The 14,653-nt window shown below is 43.5% G+C and overlaps 1 protein-coding gene across 4 annotated transcripts in view; it reads left to right on the top strand.

The window, feature by feature from the left end:
• The first annotated feature begins 2,142 nt into the window (after positions 1–2,142).
• Positions 2,143–14,653, top strand: part of raf1a (Raf-1 proto-oncogene, serine/threonine kinase a) — a 52,038-nt gene continuing 39,527 nt past the window's right edge. The window contains exons 1-2 of one of the 4 annotated variants that reach the window (XM_024375146.2): positions 2,143–2,408; positions 2,638–2,671. The gene's annotated coding sequence lies outside the window, so the exon portion shown is untranslated. The other 3 variants (XM_024375148.2, XM_024375145.2, XM_024375147.2) reach the window with 3 other exon arrangements.

A 14,653-nucleotide genomic window follows, 5' to 3' on the forward strand; every position in this document is an offset into this window, starting at 1 on the left:
CATGGAGGCTAAGCATTTCGGCTCACTGTGCCCTGAGCGCATGGTCAGATCAATAAGTGGGAAAGATGCCATCTTAAGGGGGCCTGTACTGTCATGCACATGGAAAGGATAGGTCCATTTCACTAGGGTGGTGTGGGATATTGAAACCCATAAAAGCATTGTCCATCTAGACTCTAGAGGGATTCTCTAAATTAAATTGCATCATTTTGGTATAATGAATTACCAGTGACTGGACACTTCTCCCTGACATAATGGTTTTCTGGTTTCCTCCCAACCCTGCAGCTGATGTTGCACTGATGATGAGACTGCATCCTAGTGGTTACCTTAAGATCATACAGTGATAAAGCCCTGCCCTCATCCTCTTAGGCTGCATGCAAAGTGTTTGCATTGGTATTAGTGGGATTTGTTGATGTCAGGATTTGAATGAGGTAGGTGCTTTAATGGAGATTTTTGGAATGGAAATTAAATCAAATATATGATCAGAAAATGGTGAGCATTTGACATGAGAGAGATGATATATGCAGCTAAAAAAAGTTATGATGATCAAAGCATTTTTGACAAGGATGTCATCTGCCTTGTGTATTCAGTGTGTGCCCATCGCGTCAAGGAGAGCAGGCTGGTCTGTGCTCGTGAGGAAAGCAACATTGCTACACTGAACTAAAGCGGTCTGATCATTCTCCTCCTCAATTGGCCTTGGCGATAGAACTCTGAAGTCTTCAGTGTCATCATCCGTGGTTACCTCAGGGGACCTTCGGCTGGGGATCTGATCTTGATCACATGATCAATTGAGTAGTTGGTTTGAAGGTAAGATAAGATCCTAAGATCCAACTGCTCTATTTAACAGTGTAGACTTGTCCTTTGCTATGAGAAAGTAATCCATTTCATGATGAGAACATGTCTCAAATAGGATAGATGCAGTATTTTGAGATTCAATTTTAAATTGTTAGGCTACGAATATTTTTCTATTTCAAGTCACCAGGATTTTAAAATCCCCTGTAAAAAATCAAATGGACAGGCCTAGTTTGATCACTATTTACACAGTTAAACTCAGTTAGTTAACCTGACAATTGACTCATCAGTTGACTCCTGGTACAGATACAAAATACATACTGAATTAGTCTTTAGGTAGTGTCTTATTTTCACCAGATGATGGGGTGCTTGTTATTCTTTTTATGGATTTCTCATTCTGCAACTGATTAACAGCATATATTTTTATATCCAGTACCTTCAGAAAGTATTCATATCCCTTGACATATTCCACATTTTGTTGTGTTACAGCCTGAATTCAAAATGGATTAAATTGTTTTTTTTCTCTCAGCCATCTACAAACAATATCAATAGGTTCCCTTCTTTGCGGGACAGTGGAAAACTTCCCTGGTCTTTGTGGTTGAAACTGTGTTTGAAATTCACTGCTTGACTGAGGGACCTTACAGATAATTGTATGTGTGGGGTACAGAGATGAGGTAGTCATTCAAAAATCATGTTAAACACTATTAATGCAAACAGAGTGAGTCCATGCAAGTTATTATGTGACTTGTTAAGCACATTTTTACTTCTGAATTTATTTAGGCTTGCCATAACAAACATCATTCCACTTTGACATTATGGGTTATTGTGTCAATTTAATCCATTTAAATTCAGGCTGTAACACAACAACATGTGGAAAAAGTGAAGGAGTGTGAATACTTTCTGGAGACACTTCTGTATGGTCTACAAAAAGTATTGAATAATATCATTTCCTGCTTTTAATCTTAATTCAGCATAAATTGCATAGATTCACAGATATTTACAATTGAACAATGTCATTTATGTTTTGAAATGTTGAAGAATGGCTTATATTTCGGTGTAACAGGCCTACTTTTCAATCTCAACACTGTAATTGTATTCATCCTAAATGCCTCCCCTTTAGATAGCTAGGCTAAATGTTGTCTCGTTTGTGTGCTGTATGTCAGGCCCCAACCTGCATCACACGTTCATAGTGCAGTAATACCATGTGGTTGTTTTCTATTAGGCTACACCTCCACTTTTTGGACTTTGTTTTCTTTTCACCAGTTATTGACATAAAAAGTAAATATCAATCAGTGTCAGAGTGGGTGGGCTTAAATTTGTGTCCACATTATGGCGCAGTGAGTGTGTATGGCTGAAATTATTTTTATGACTGCAGGGTCCTGTTTCAATCACTGGCGTCAGGCAGGCGCACGACACGAACTCAAAAGTATTTCACCTTCTTTGCATATCGCCGTAAATATTGCGAACAACATAACTAGGCTACAACAACTTTTTGAGTTTTAATTTGCCATCAACCTAATATAAGCTTGCGGTTCTAGTATCCTTCACTTGTGACTTTGAGAAGGTGTCTCTGTTGGACCTGTAGGACCTAGGCTACAGTCATTTTTTTTCCACTCAGCGTAAGTAATGGAAGAAAGACTAAATATATTTTTAGGGATTGGTTAAGTAACCCATCGGGTTTTCCTAGTCGGTGGACATTATTGCATACATGTGAATGTATTGGTAGCTTACATTGATACATTGTTACTTTTTTTCCGGGCTCCACATTTTGGATTAATCATAATAACACGCTACTTTTTTCTCCCTGAATGCGTTGCGATGATGTCATCGACTCTACATTTCCTCCAGTTATGGCGGAGCTGAAGTTTTCTAACTTGTCGTGGTAAGTTTGCTCTGACAGTGCCATTAATTCTGCACAAAATTGGATTGCAGCTGTCGTCTTTCTCCCGTTCCATTTCACTGCGAGTCTTGTTGGAGTCAGTAATTATTGTGATAGGAGAATGGTGATGTGTGAAGTTTCGGTTGCTGTTGGAGTTAGGATCGTACGGGAAATGGGCCTAGATGGGCTGTTGTCATATTTTATACAGCGTGGCATTGTTTATGCTACTTCAATCTAACAGTCTTTAGAGGAAATGTTGAGTTAACCTTGCAAATTATAGGACTGAGAATTCAGTTATTTCTACCACTATTCTCCTCCACAAATATATTGACTTATCTTGTGAAATGTATATAATACATTCTTTGCATTATATTCTCATTCTATAACACACTGAGATTTGTGTAGTATAGCCAGGTTACTTTATAGAACATGTTTAGTTATTGCATTGCATACATGTTCACACTGTAATGTAGTAAGTAGGCCTGTGAACTGATTGTGATAAATCTAAGGGAATTGTTTTGCTGTCGGTGTTTGTTCAAGAACGTCAGCTCTGCGCAGTGTTGCGCAAAGGAGGGAACGGGACAAAAATAATCTGTTACCGGATGACTACGCGAGCGTTGCAAAATAAATGTAGAAATCTATGTTATTCAATTATTGCACCCACACTGCTCGCGCACGTCAACGAGCGTCTGCGTTGCCAAGGGCAAAAATAGAACTCCTTTCTATTTCTGACACAGATCGTGCTGCAAGTCCTGCCCCTTCCTTCTCCTCATTGGTTTATAGAAGCAGGTACCCATGTGCCATCTCCTCATTGGTTATACCCACGTGGGTGATTGATAGATGAACTGTGTTGCTGGTCGGTGTAGTAATACTATGAAAGTTTAGATGCCAATCACCATATAAGTTCAAAGATGAAAAGCCTGGAAGGAGGAGAGATGACGACTAGAAACGATTCGGTTCACCGTTTTGTGTGTGGATTAATTGTCGGAGTAGAGGACCTTGTGCATTTCAGGTAAAATAACAACTCAATGTTTATATCCCCGGACAAATTAGCTAGCAACAACAAGCTAGCTAAATAGGACTAATTACCATAAATGTATAATGCTTTTCGATCTGTTCCCTAATTAATATAATTGGTTCAGAGTTTGTTTTGATATTTTAATCTACGTGTCGTGATTGCCTTTGGTGTAGGGGGACAAAATAAATGTATGCACGATGGCGCATGATTGCGAACGCGCACAGCCGGTTTGGTATAGAATTCAGTTCTATATCTGACGCAGATCATGCTGCAAGTCCTGCCTCTCCCATCTCCTCATTGGTTTATAGAAGCAGGTACCCACATGCCATCTCCTCATTGGTTATTACCCACGTGGGTGACTGAAAGACGAACGAGGTCAGTGGCGGTAATGCACCTAATTTATGAAAGTTGCCAATTGCAATATAAAGTCAAGAGAAGAAAAGCCTGGAAGGAAGAGAGATGTCTAGAAACGATTTGGTTGAATGTTTTATGTGTGGATTAATTGGCGGAGTAGAGGATCTTGTGCTTTTCAGGTAAAATAACAATTTAATGTTAATATCCCAGGACAAATTAGCTAGCAAGTTCAAGCTAACTTGCTAAATTGCCATAAATGTTTAATGCTTTTTGACCTGTCCCCAAATTAATATATTTGGTTCAGAGTTTGTTTTGATACTTTAACCTGCGTGTCGTGATCGCGTTTGGTGTGCAGGGACAAAATATATTTATGCACGATGGCGCACGCGCGCAGCCGGTTTGGGTTACGTGTTAGGCTTTTGTCCTTTCACTAAACATTCCACCAATGTGTATGTGTTCACTAGATGACTGACAGGGGGCGCTGTTCTGAAGTCACTGTCCGCCATTTTGATACTCCTGATAAGGAAAAGCTTCCATAAGAATTCATGGGAATTTACAGTATCAATGTAATGTTGTGAATACAAAAATACATGAATTTAATTATTATTATTTTTTTGTAGTGGGGACTGCAACATAAGAACTCTATTAAAAATGTCAATGTTTTTACATTTTACATTTTTATTGGCTTCTGTTCAGTTCATACAATTCTATGTATTGTTTAAAAAAAGTATGCATTAGAGTGTCTGTAATATCTTTCTTTTTTTATCCTCCAAAACCAGTACAATAAACCTAGGAACTCTCTTACGACGATAGATTGCAGTCAGAGTGCAGTATAACTGCAGTACACTGTAGGGCAACTACAGTTAGAGTGCAGTATAACTGCAGTATGCTGCAAATACTGAGTCCCAAATAACACTGTTTTTTATTGCAGTAATTTTGCAATATTTCTGCAGTAGTAACCTCAGTCTGCAGGTAGACATTATTGAGCTAAAAGCTTAACGCGCTGCATGTCCCGCTTCCATTTACTCATAGTTTTTTTTGCGAGCATACTAACCTACATGGGTGATTGAGAGATGAACGAGGTCCACAAACTAGTCCAGTTGGTGGCGGTAATGCTAATGCACCTTTTAAAATTGGTTTCCAACCACCATATAAAATCCACAGAAGAAGAGCAAGAAGATAGATGAATCAAAGAAAACGAACTAAAACCTAAAGTAGGTTTCCCCTTTTATCTGTGGATTAATTGTCGGGGTAGAGAACACACAATTTTGTATGACTCAGAATTTGTTTAAGTTCGAAGAAGATCCAGCTAAAAAAAGGAACATACCCACTGGGCACATGCTGGTTGAATCAATGTTGTTTCTATATAACCTTAATGAAATTACGTTGAACCAATGTGGAATAGACGTTGAATTGACGTCTGTGCCTAGTGGGTATGCATTTCAGGTAAAATAACAACCCAATGTTTATCTCCCAGGACAAGTTAGCTAGCAACACCAAGCTAGCTAAATGTCCATGACCGTTTTCATGTGTGTTTCAACCTGTCCCCAAATTAATATAGTTGGTTCACAGTTGGTTTTGGTATTTTAACCTCCATCGCACGCATGTTGATTTTGTCCATCCACACCAGATGCGATCATGACACACAGGTTAAAATGCACAGATTAAAAGGGAAACCTAGTTTGTTTTTAGTATCTTTCATTAATATCTCATCCTTTATCTTTCAAGCATCCATGTGGGTTTGTATCTTCCTGATAAATCAAATCAAATTTTATTTGTCACATACACATGGTTAGCAGATGTTAATGCGAGTGTAGCGAAATGCTTGTGCTTCTAGTTCCGACAATGCAGTAATAACCAACAAGTAATCTAACTAACAATTCCAAAACTACTGTCTTATACACAGTGTAAGGGGATAAAGAATATGTACATAAGGATATATGAATGAGTGATGGTACAGAGCAGCATAGGCAAGATACAGTAGATGGTATCGAGTACAGTATATACATATGAGATGAGTATGTAAACAAAGTGGCATAGTTAAAGTGGCTAGTGATACATGTATTACATAAGGATGCAGTCAATGATATAGAGTACAGTATATACTTATGCATATGAGATGAATAATGTAGGGTAAGTAACATTATATAAGGTAGCATTGTTTAAAGTGGCTAGTGATATATTTACATCATTTCCCATCAATTCCCATTATTAAAGTGGCTGGAGTTGAGTCAGTGTCAGTGTCAGTGTGTTGGCAGCAGCCAATGTTAGTGGTGGCTGTTTAACAGTCTGATGGCCTTGAGATAGAAGCTGTTTTTCAGTCTCTCGGTCCCAGCTTTGATGCACCTGTACTGACCTCGCCTTCTGGATGATAGCGGGGTGAACAGGCAGTGGCTCGGGTGGTTGATGTCCTTGATGATCTTTATGGCCTTCCTGTAACATCGGGTGGTGTAGGTGTCCTGGAGGGCAGGAAGTTTGCCCCCGGTGATGCGTTGTGCAGACCTCACTACCCTCTTGAGAGCCTTACGGTTGAGGGCGGAGCAGTTGCCGTACCAGGCGGTGATACAGCCCGCCAGGATGCTCTCGATTGTGCATCTGTAGAAGTTTGTGAGTGCTTTTGGTGACAAGCCGAATTTCTTCAGCCTCCTGAGGTTGAAGAGGCGCTGCTGCGCCTTCTTCACGATGCTGTCTGTGTGAGTGGACCAATTCAGTTTGTCTGTGATGTGTATGCCGAGGAACTTAAAACTTGCTACCCTCTCCACTACTGTTCCATCGATGTGGATAGGGGGTGTTCCCTCTGCTGTTTCCTGAAGTCCACAATCATCTCCTTAGTTTTGTTGACGTTGAGTGTGAGGTTATTTTCCTGACACCACACTCCGAGGGCCCTCACCTCCTCCCTGTAGGCCGTCTCGTCGTTTTTGGTAATCAAGCCTACCACTGTTGTGTCGTCCGCAAACTTGATGATTGAGTTGGAGGCGTGCGTGGCCACGCAGTCGTGGGTGAACAGGGAGTACAGGAGAGGGCTCAGAACGCACCCTTGTGGGGCCCCAGTGTTGAGGATCAGCGGGGAGGAGATGTTGTTGCCTACCCTCACCACCTGGGGGCGGCCCGTCAGGAAGTCCAGTACCCAGTTGCACAGGGCGGGGGTCGAGACCCAAGGTCTCGAGCTTGATGACGAGCTTGGAGGGTACTATGGTGTTGAATGCCGAGCTGTAGTCGATGAACAGCATTCTCACATAGGTATTCCTCTTGTCCAGATGGGTTAGGGCAGTGTGCAGTGTGGTTGAGATTGCATCGTCTGTGGACCTATTTGGGCGGTAAGCAAATTGGAGTGGGTCTAGGGTGTCAGGTAGGGTGGAGGTGATATGGTCCTTGACTAGTCTCTCAAAGCATTTCATGATGACGGAAGTGAGTGCTACGGGCGGTAGTCGTTTAGCTCAGTTACCTTAGCTTTCTTGGGAACAGGAACAATGGTGGCCCTCTTGAAGCATGTGGGAACAGCAGACTGGTATAGGGATTGATTGAATATGTCTGTAAACACACCGGCCAGCTGGTCTGCGCATGCTCTGAGGGCGCGGCTGGGGATGCCGTCTGGGCCTGCAGCCTTGCGAGGGTTAACACGTTTAAATGTCTTAATCACCTCGGCTGCAGTGAAGGAGAGACCGCATGTTTTCGTTGCAGGCCGTGTCAGTGGCACTGTATTGTCCTCAAAGCGGGCAAAAAAGTTATTTAGTCTGCCTGGGAGCAAAACATCCTGGTCCGTGACTGGGCTGGATTTCTTCCTGTAGTCCGTGATTGACTGTAGACCCTGCCACATGCCTCTTGTGTCTGAGCCGTTGAATTGAGATTCTACTTTGTCTCTGTACTGACGCTTAGCTTGTTTGATAGCCTTGCGGAGGGAATAGCTGCACTGTGTGTATTCGGTCATGTTACCAGACACCTTGCCCTGATTAAAAGCAGTGGTTCGCGCTTTCAGTTTCACGCGAATGCTGCCATCAATCCACGGTTTCTGGTTAGGGAATGTTTTAATCGTTGCTATGGGAACGACATCTTCAACGCACGTTCTAATGAACTTGCACACCGAATCAGCGTATTCGTCAATATTGTTATCTGACGCAATACGAAACATCTCCCAGTCCACGTGATGGAAGCAGTCTTGGAGTGTGGAGTCAGCTTGGTCGGACCAGCGTTGGACAGACCTCAGCGTGGGAGCCTCTTGTTTTAGTTTCTGTCTGTAGGCAGGGATCAACAAAATGGAGTAGTGGTCAGCTTTTCCGAAAGGGGGGCGGGGCAGGGCCTTATATGCGTCGCGGAAGTTAGAGTAACAATGATCCAAGGTCTTTCCACCCCTGGTTGCGCAATCGATATGCTGATAAAATTTAGGGAGTCTTGTTTTCAGATTAGCCTTGTTAAAATCCCCAGCTACCCAATAACTTGCAGCGTGTGGAGCGTCTCAAATAGAACCAAATTCTATTTTAGCGCTTGGCTATACAGACGCTTATTCACATGTGCGATCTGCGTCAGTGAAATGATTGAATAACATGTATGTGTACAGTTATTTTGCAACGCTCGCGCACACAACGTGGCTGGTGAGGCTTGCATGTTAGGTTTACTTTGCGGGTATAGAAATTGTGGTGGTGCATTGTATAACTTGTTGCTTCTGAACTGTGCATTTTGCCTAGCCATGCATATTAAAAACAACACCTTTTTAAAAATTTATTTCACCTTTATTTAACCAGTTAAGCTAGTTCAGAACAAGTTTTAATTTACAACTGCGACCTGGCCAAGATAAAGCAATGCAAAGCAATGCGACTGAAACAACAACACAGAGTTACACATGGAATAAACAAGCATACAGTCAATAACACAATGGAGAAAAAAAGAAAGTCTATATACAGTGTGTGCAAATGGCATGAGGAGGTAAGGCAATAAATAGGCCATAGTAGCAAAGTAATTACAATTTAGCAGATTAACACTGGAGTGATAGATGAGCAGTTGATGGTGTGTAAGTAGTGATACTGGTGTGCAAAAGAGCAGTAAAGTAAATAAAAACAGTATGAGGGATGGCAGCAGAGAACTGGAAGGTCACTGGCAGTAGAGAACTGGAAGGAAAGGCAGGCAAAGGAGGTGTTGGCTTTGGGGATGACCAGTGAGATATACCTGCTGGAGCGCGTGCTACGGGTGGGTGTTGTTATCGTGACCAGTGAGCTGAGATAAGGCGGAGCTTTACCTAGCATAGACCTTATAGATGACCTGGAGCCAGTGGGTCTGGCGACGAATATGTAGCGAGGGCCAGCCGACTAGAGCATACAGGTCGCAGTGGTGGGTAGTATAACGCGCTTTGGTAACAAAACGGATGGTACTACTTAGTGAGTCCAATAAATAAACACAATCTTTGTCACAATTTGTCTTTGTAGTGCTGGATGACGCTAGACTGGCTAACACCTAACACTTAAAGTCTGATGTTGTTGGCACAGTGCGTTGATAATGAAGGAGGCTGTGGTTGACTCTCTTTTGTGTCTTTCTCACTCAAACACCAACAAGCACAGCCAAACACAGTCCCTGAGCAATCCCAACAACGAGGTCTCAACCCCCGAGGATTTTTGTTGTTGTTCAAAGAACCAATCAAACCTGTTGCACAATTTCTGAGTGAATATTGCATTAACTAGTGGCCTCCTTTCCAGACCAGTGTGGTCACAGCTCTCCCTGCACGGTGGGTCATGTCAGCTAGGCTAGGATGACACTGCATTGTCTGCATGAAGGCAGCTGGAGGAGTATCAATGTCCATTTCTCTAACAAGTGCAATTGCTCTTGCCCCGACAAAGCCTGCTTATGGCAGGGACTGGAAAAATTATATTTCATTGGCATTCGTTGCTGGTCCACCCACTTCCTACCCTGTACATTTTGAACACAACTCCAACTGAGGTATGGTGGTCTTACCGGCTATGGTCGTGTACCTGTTAGGTAGGCCCTTGGTTTTGTGTTGTGACCTGTGAACCTTGTGGGGTTAAAGTTTACAACAGTAGTCAATCATCTCTGTCATGTCAACTGTTCTCTGTTTAAGATGTTTGTCTTGTGTCCACACGACCAGAGACAGTATTTACATTTCTTGTGTTTGTGTGCTGCTGCATTTGTATTGAAAACAAGATCGAAGCAGGTGCATATTTGTAGTAAAATGGGCCAAAGGGCTTGTTGTTAAAATTTGAGATCTATCAACTAGAAAGTGCTCTTGTTTTCAGATAATTATTGATTGCAATGAGGATTATTTACCACCACAGACAGATGCCGGCACTAAGACCGCACTCAGCCAGCTGTATAAGGAAATAAGCAAACAGGAAACCACTCACCCAGGTGCGGCGCTCCTAGTGGCCGGAGACTTTAATGCAGGGAAACATATCAGTTCTTCCAAATCTCTATCCACATGTTAAATGTGCAACCAGAGGGAAAACATTTTTCGATCACCTGTACTCCACACACAGAGATGCGTACAGAGCTCGCCCTCCATTTGGTAAATCCGACCACAACTCTATCCTCTTGATTCCTGCTTACGAGCAAACATGAAAGCAGGAAGCACCAGTGACTTGGGTCTATAAAAAATGGTCAGATGAAGCAGATGCTAAACTACAGGACTGTTTTGCTATCACAGACTGGAACATGTTCCGGGATTCTTCCGATGACATTGAGGAATACACCACATCAGTCACTGGTTTATCAATAAGTGCATTGAGGACATCATCCCCACAGTGACTGTACGTACATACCCCAACCAGAAGCCATGGATTACAAGCAACATTCACACTGAGCTAAAGGGTAGAGCTGCCGCTTTCAAGGTGCGGGACTCTAACCTGGAAGCTTACAAGAAATCCTGCTATGCCCAGCGATAAACCATCAAACAGGCAAAGAGTCAATATAGGGCTAAGATTGAATCATACTACACCGGCTCCGACGCTGACATTATTAACATGTCCCTGATTGAGTCTGTAATACCAACATGCCTCAAGCAGACCACCATAGTCCCTGTGCCCAAGAACACAAAGGCAACCTGCCTAAATGACTACAGACCCGTGGCACTCACGTCCGTAGCCATGAAGTGCTCTGAAAGGCTCATAATGGCTAACCTCAACACCATTATCCCAGAAACCCTAGACCCAATCCAATTTGCATACCGCCCCAACAGATCCACAGATGATGCAATCTCTATTGCACTCCACACTGCCCTTTCCCACCTGGACAAAAGGAACACCTATGTGAGAAAGCTATTCATTGACTACAGCTCAGCGTTCAACACCATAGTACCCTTAAAGCTCATCACTAAGCTAAGGATCCTGGGACTAAACACCTCCCTCTGCAACTGGATCCTGGACTTCCTGACGGGCCGCTCCCAGGTGGGGAGGGTAGGTAGCAACACATCTGCCATGCTGATCCTCAACACTGGAGCTCCCCAGGGGTGCGTGCTCAGTCCCCTCCTGTACTCCCTGTTCACCCACGACTGCATGGCCAGGCACGACTCCAACACCATCATTAAGTTTGCTGACGACACAACATCACCGACAATGACGAGACAGCCTATAGGGAGGAGGGCACAGAACTGGCTGGGTGGTGCCAGAATAACAACCTATCCCTCAACGTAACCAAGACCAAGGAGATGATTGTGGACTACAGGAAAAGGAGCACCGAGCACGCCCCCATTCTCATCGACGGGGCTGTAGTGGAGCAGCTTGAGAGCTTCAAATTCCTTGGTGTCCACATCAACAACAAACTAGAATGGTCCGAACACACCAAGACAATCGTGAAGAGGGCACGACAAAGCCTATTCCCCCTCAGGAAACTAAAACGATTTGGCATGGGTCCTGAGATCCTCAAAAGGTTCTACAGCTGCAACATCGAGAGCATCCTGACCGGTTGCATCACTGCCTGGTACGGCAATTGCTCGGCTTCCGACCGCAAGGCACTTCAGAGGGTACTGCGTCTGGCCCAGTACATCACTGGGGCAAAGCTGCCTGCCATCCAGGACCTCTACACCAGGCGGTGTCAGAGGAAGGCCCTGAAAATTGTCAAAGACCCCAGCCACCCCAGTCATAGACTGTTCTCTCTACTACCGCATGGCAAGCGGTACCGGAGTGCCAAGTCTAGGACAAAAAAGCTTCTCAACAGTTTTTACCCCCAAGCCATAAGACTCCTGAACAGGTAACCAAATGGTTACCCAGTCTATTTGCATTGTGTCCACCCCCCAACCCCTCTTTTTACACTGCTGGTACTCTCTGTTCATCTTATATGCATAGTCACTTTAACTATACTTTCATGTACATACTACCTCAATTGGCCTGACCAACCAGTGCTCCCGCACATTGGCTACCCGGGCTATCTGCATTGTGTCCCACCACCCGCCAACCCCTCTTTTTACGCTACTGCTACTCTCTGTTCATCATATATGCATAGTCACTTTAACCATACCTACATGTACATACTACCTCAATAAGCCTGACTAACAGGTGTCTGTATATAGCCTTGCTACTCTTTTTTTCAAATGTCTTTTTACTGTTGTTTTATTTCTTTACTTAGCTACACACACACACATACTTTTTTCCCTCCGCACTATTGGTTAGAGCCTGTAAGTAAGCATTTCACTAAGGTCTACACCTGTTGTATTTGGCGCACGTGACAAATAAACTTTGATTTGACACAAATATGCTATTTGAAGTGTTTCTTTCCAAAATGCAATATATCCATTTTCCATTTTTTATTGTTTTTTTTCACTAATTTACCAATCTAATCATGGCAACGGAATTGTTCAGAAATATATATATTTGTTCAAAATGTATTTTTATGAATCAATACATTAATATGAGATCTGTATGTAAAACATTTACATTGGACATTTTAGTCATTTAGCACATGCTCCTATCCAGACCGACTTACAGTTAGTGCATTCATCTTAAGATAGCTAGATGAGACATCCACATATCACAGTCAAATATACAGTATACAAATATTCCATTCCAGCTAAACAATGAATATACAGCGTTTTGCCCCCCCCAAAATATTTTTGATACACACCTCAAATCTGGCAATCAAAAATCTGAGAACAGTAATACAGTTGAAGTTGAAAGTTAACATACACTTAGGTTGGAGTCATTAAAACTCGCTTTTCAACCACTCCACAAATTTCTTGTTAACAAACTATAGTTTTTGCAAGTTGGTTAGGACATCTACTTTGTGCATGACACAAGTAAGTTTTCCAACAATTGTTTTCAGACAGATTATTTCACTTATAATTCACTGTATCATAATTCCAGTGGGTCAGAAGTTTATGTACACTAAGTTGACTGTGCCTTTAAACAGTTTGGAAAATTCCAGAAATTGTGGCAAAATGGCTTAAGGACAACAAAGTCAAGGTATTGGAGTTGCCAACACAAAGCTCTGACCTCAATCCTATAGAAAATCTGTGGGCAGAACTGAAAAAGTGTGTGCGAGCAAGGCGGTCTACAAACCTGACTCAGTTACACCAGCTCTGTCAGGAGGAATGGGCCAAAATTCATCTAACTTATTGTGTGTGGGAAGCTTGTGGAAGGCTACCTGAAGCATTTGACTCAAGTTAAACAATTTAAAGGCAATGCTACGAAATATGAATTAAGTGTATTGTGGCATACAGCAGGTCAGCCACCAGCAGGAGACTCGTGGAGGACTGGTAACAGATGGAGAACACATCACGAGGCGATGGCTCCATCTGCTGGACGTGCCAGGTCTCGAAGGGCTCTCCAAACCCCAAGAAATGCAAGCAAGGGTTCGAGGAGGTGGAGTACCTGGGGTATTTGATCGGACGGGGGAATGTGAAGCCCCAGGAGAGGAAGGTTCAAGCTGTGCGTGACTGGTCCGTTCCACGTACCAAGACACAGGTCAAGTCCTTCCTGGGACTGGCAGGATACTATAGCCGGTTTATCCTCAACTTTGCGGCTATAGCTCACCGATATAACCAGGGCCCGCCTCCCGAAAACAGTGAAATTGACGGACGAGACAGAAGCGCTGTGCTCCCATCCGATTCTGATAACGCCTGATTTCCAGGTGCCGGACGGGCGCATGTCATACGGGACTAGGGGCCGTTCTGTCCCAGGTACACGAGGGGGAGGAGCACCCCATCATGTACATCAGCCGAAAGCTGATGCCTAGGGAAAAGAAATAGCCTGGAAGTGGGCGCTAGACACTGTCAAGTATTACCTGCTAGGTACCCACTTCACCCTTGTCACGGACCATGCTCCCCTGGTCTGGCTGGCCCGGGGAAAGGACACGAACGATCGTGTCACCAGGTGGTTCTTGTCCCTTCAACACTTCTCTTTTTCAGTTGTGCACAGGTCAGGGGCGAAGCATGGAAACGCGGATGCCCTATCGAGAAGGGAGACTTATGACAGTCCACTCCCCGACAGAGCTAAAGGGGGGTTGTGTGGTGTACAGCAGGTCAGCCACCAGGGGGAGACTCGTCGAGGCCTGGTGACAGATGGAGTATACATCACGAGGTGATGGCTCCATCTGCTGGATGTGCCATGTCTCGACGGGCTCTCCAGCCAGGACTAATTGGGTCTGATTGGGAGCTGGTGAGTAATCAAGGACTGATTGCT

This window comes from Oncorhynchus tshawytscha, linkage group LG16 (assembly GCF_018296145.1).
Source record: "Oncorhynchus tshawytscha isolate Ot180627B linkage group LG16, Otsh_v2.0, whole genome shotgun sequence".
NCBI classification, from domain to species: Eukaryota; Metazoa; Chordata; class Actinopteri; order Salmoniformes; family Salmonidae; genus Oncorhynchus; species Oncorhynchus tshawytscha.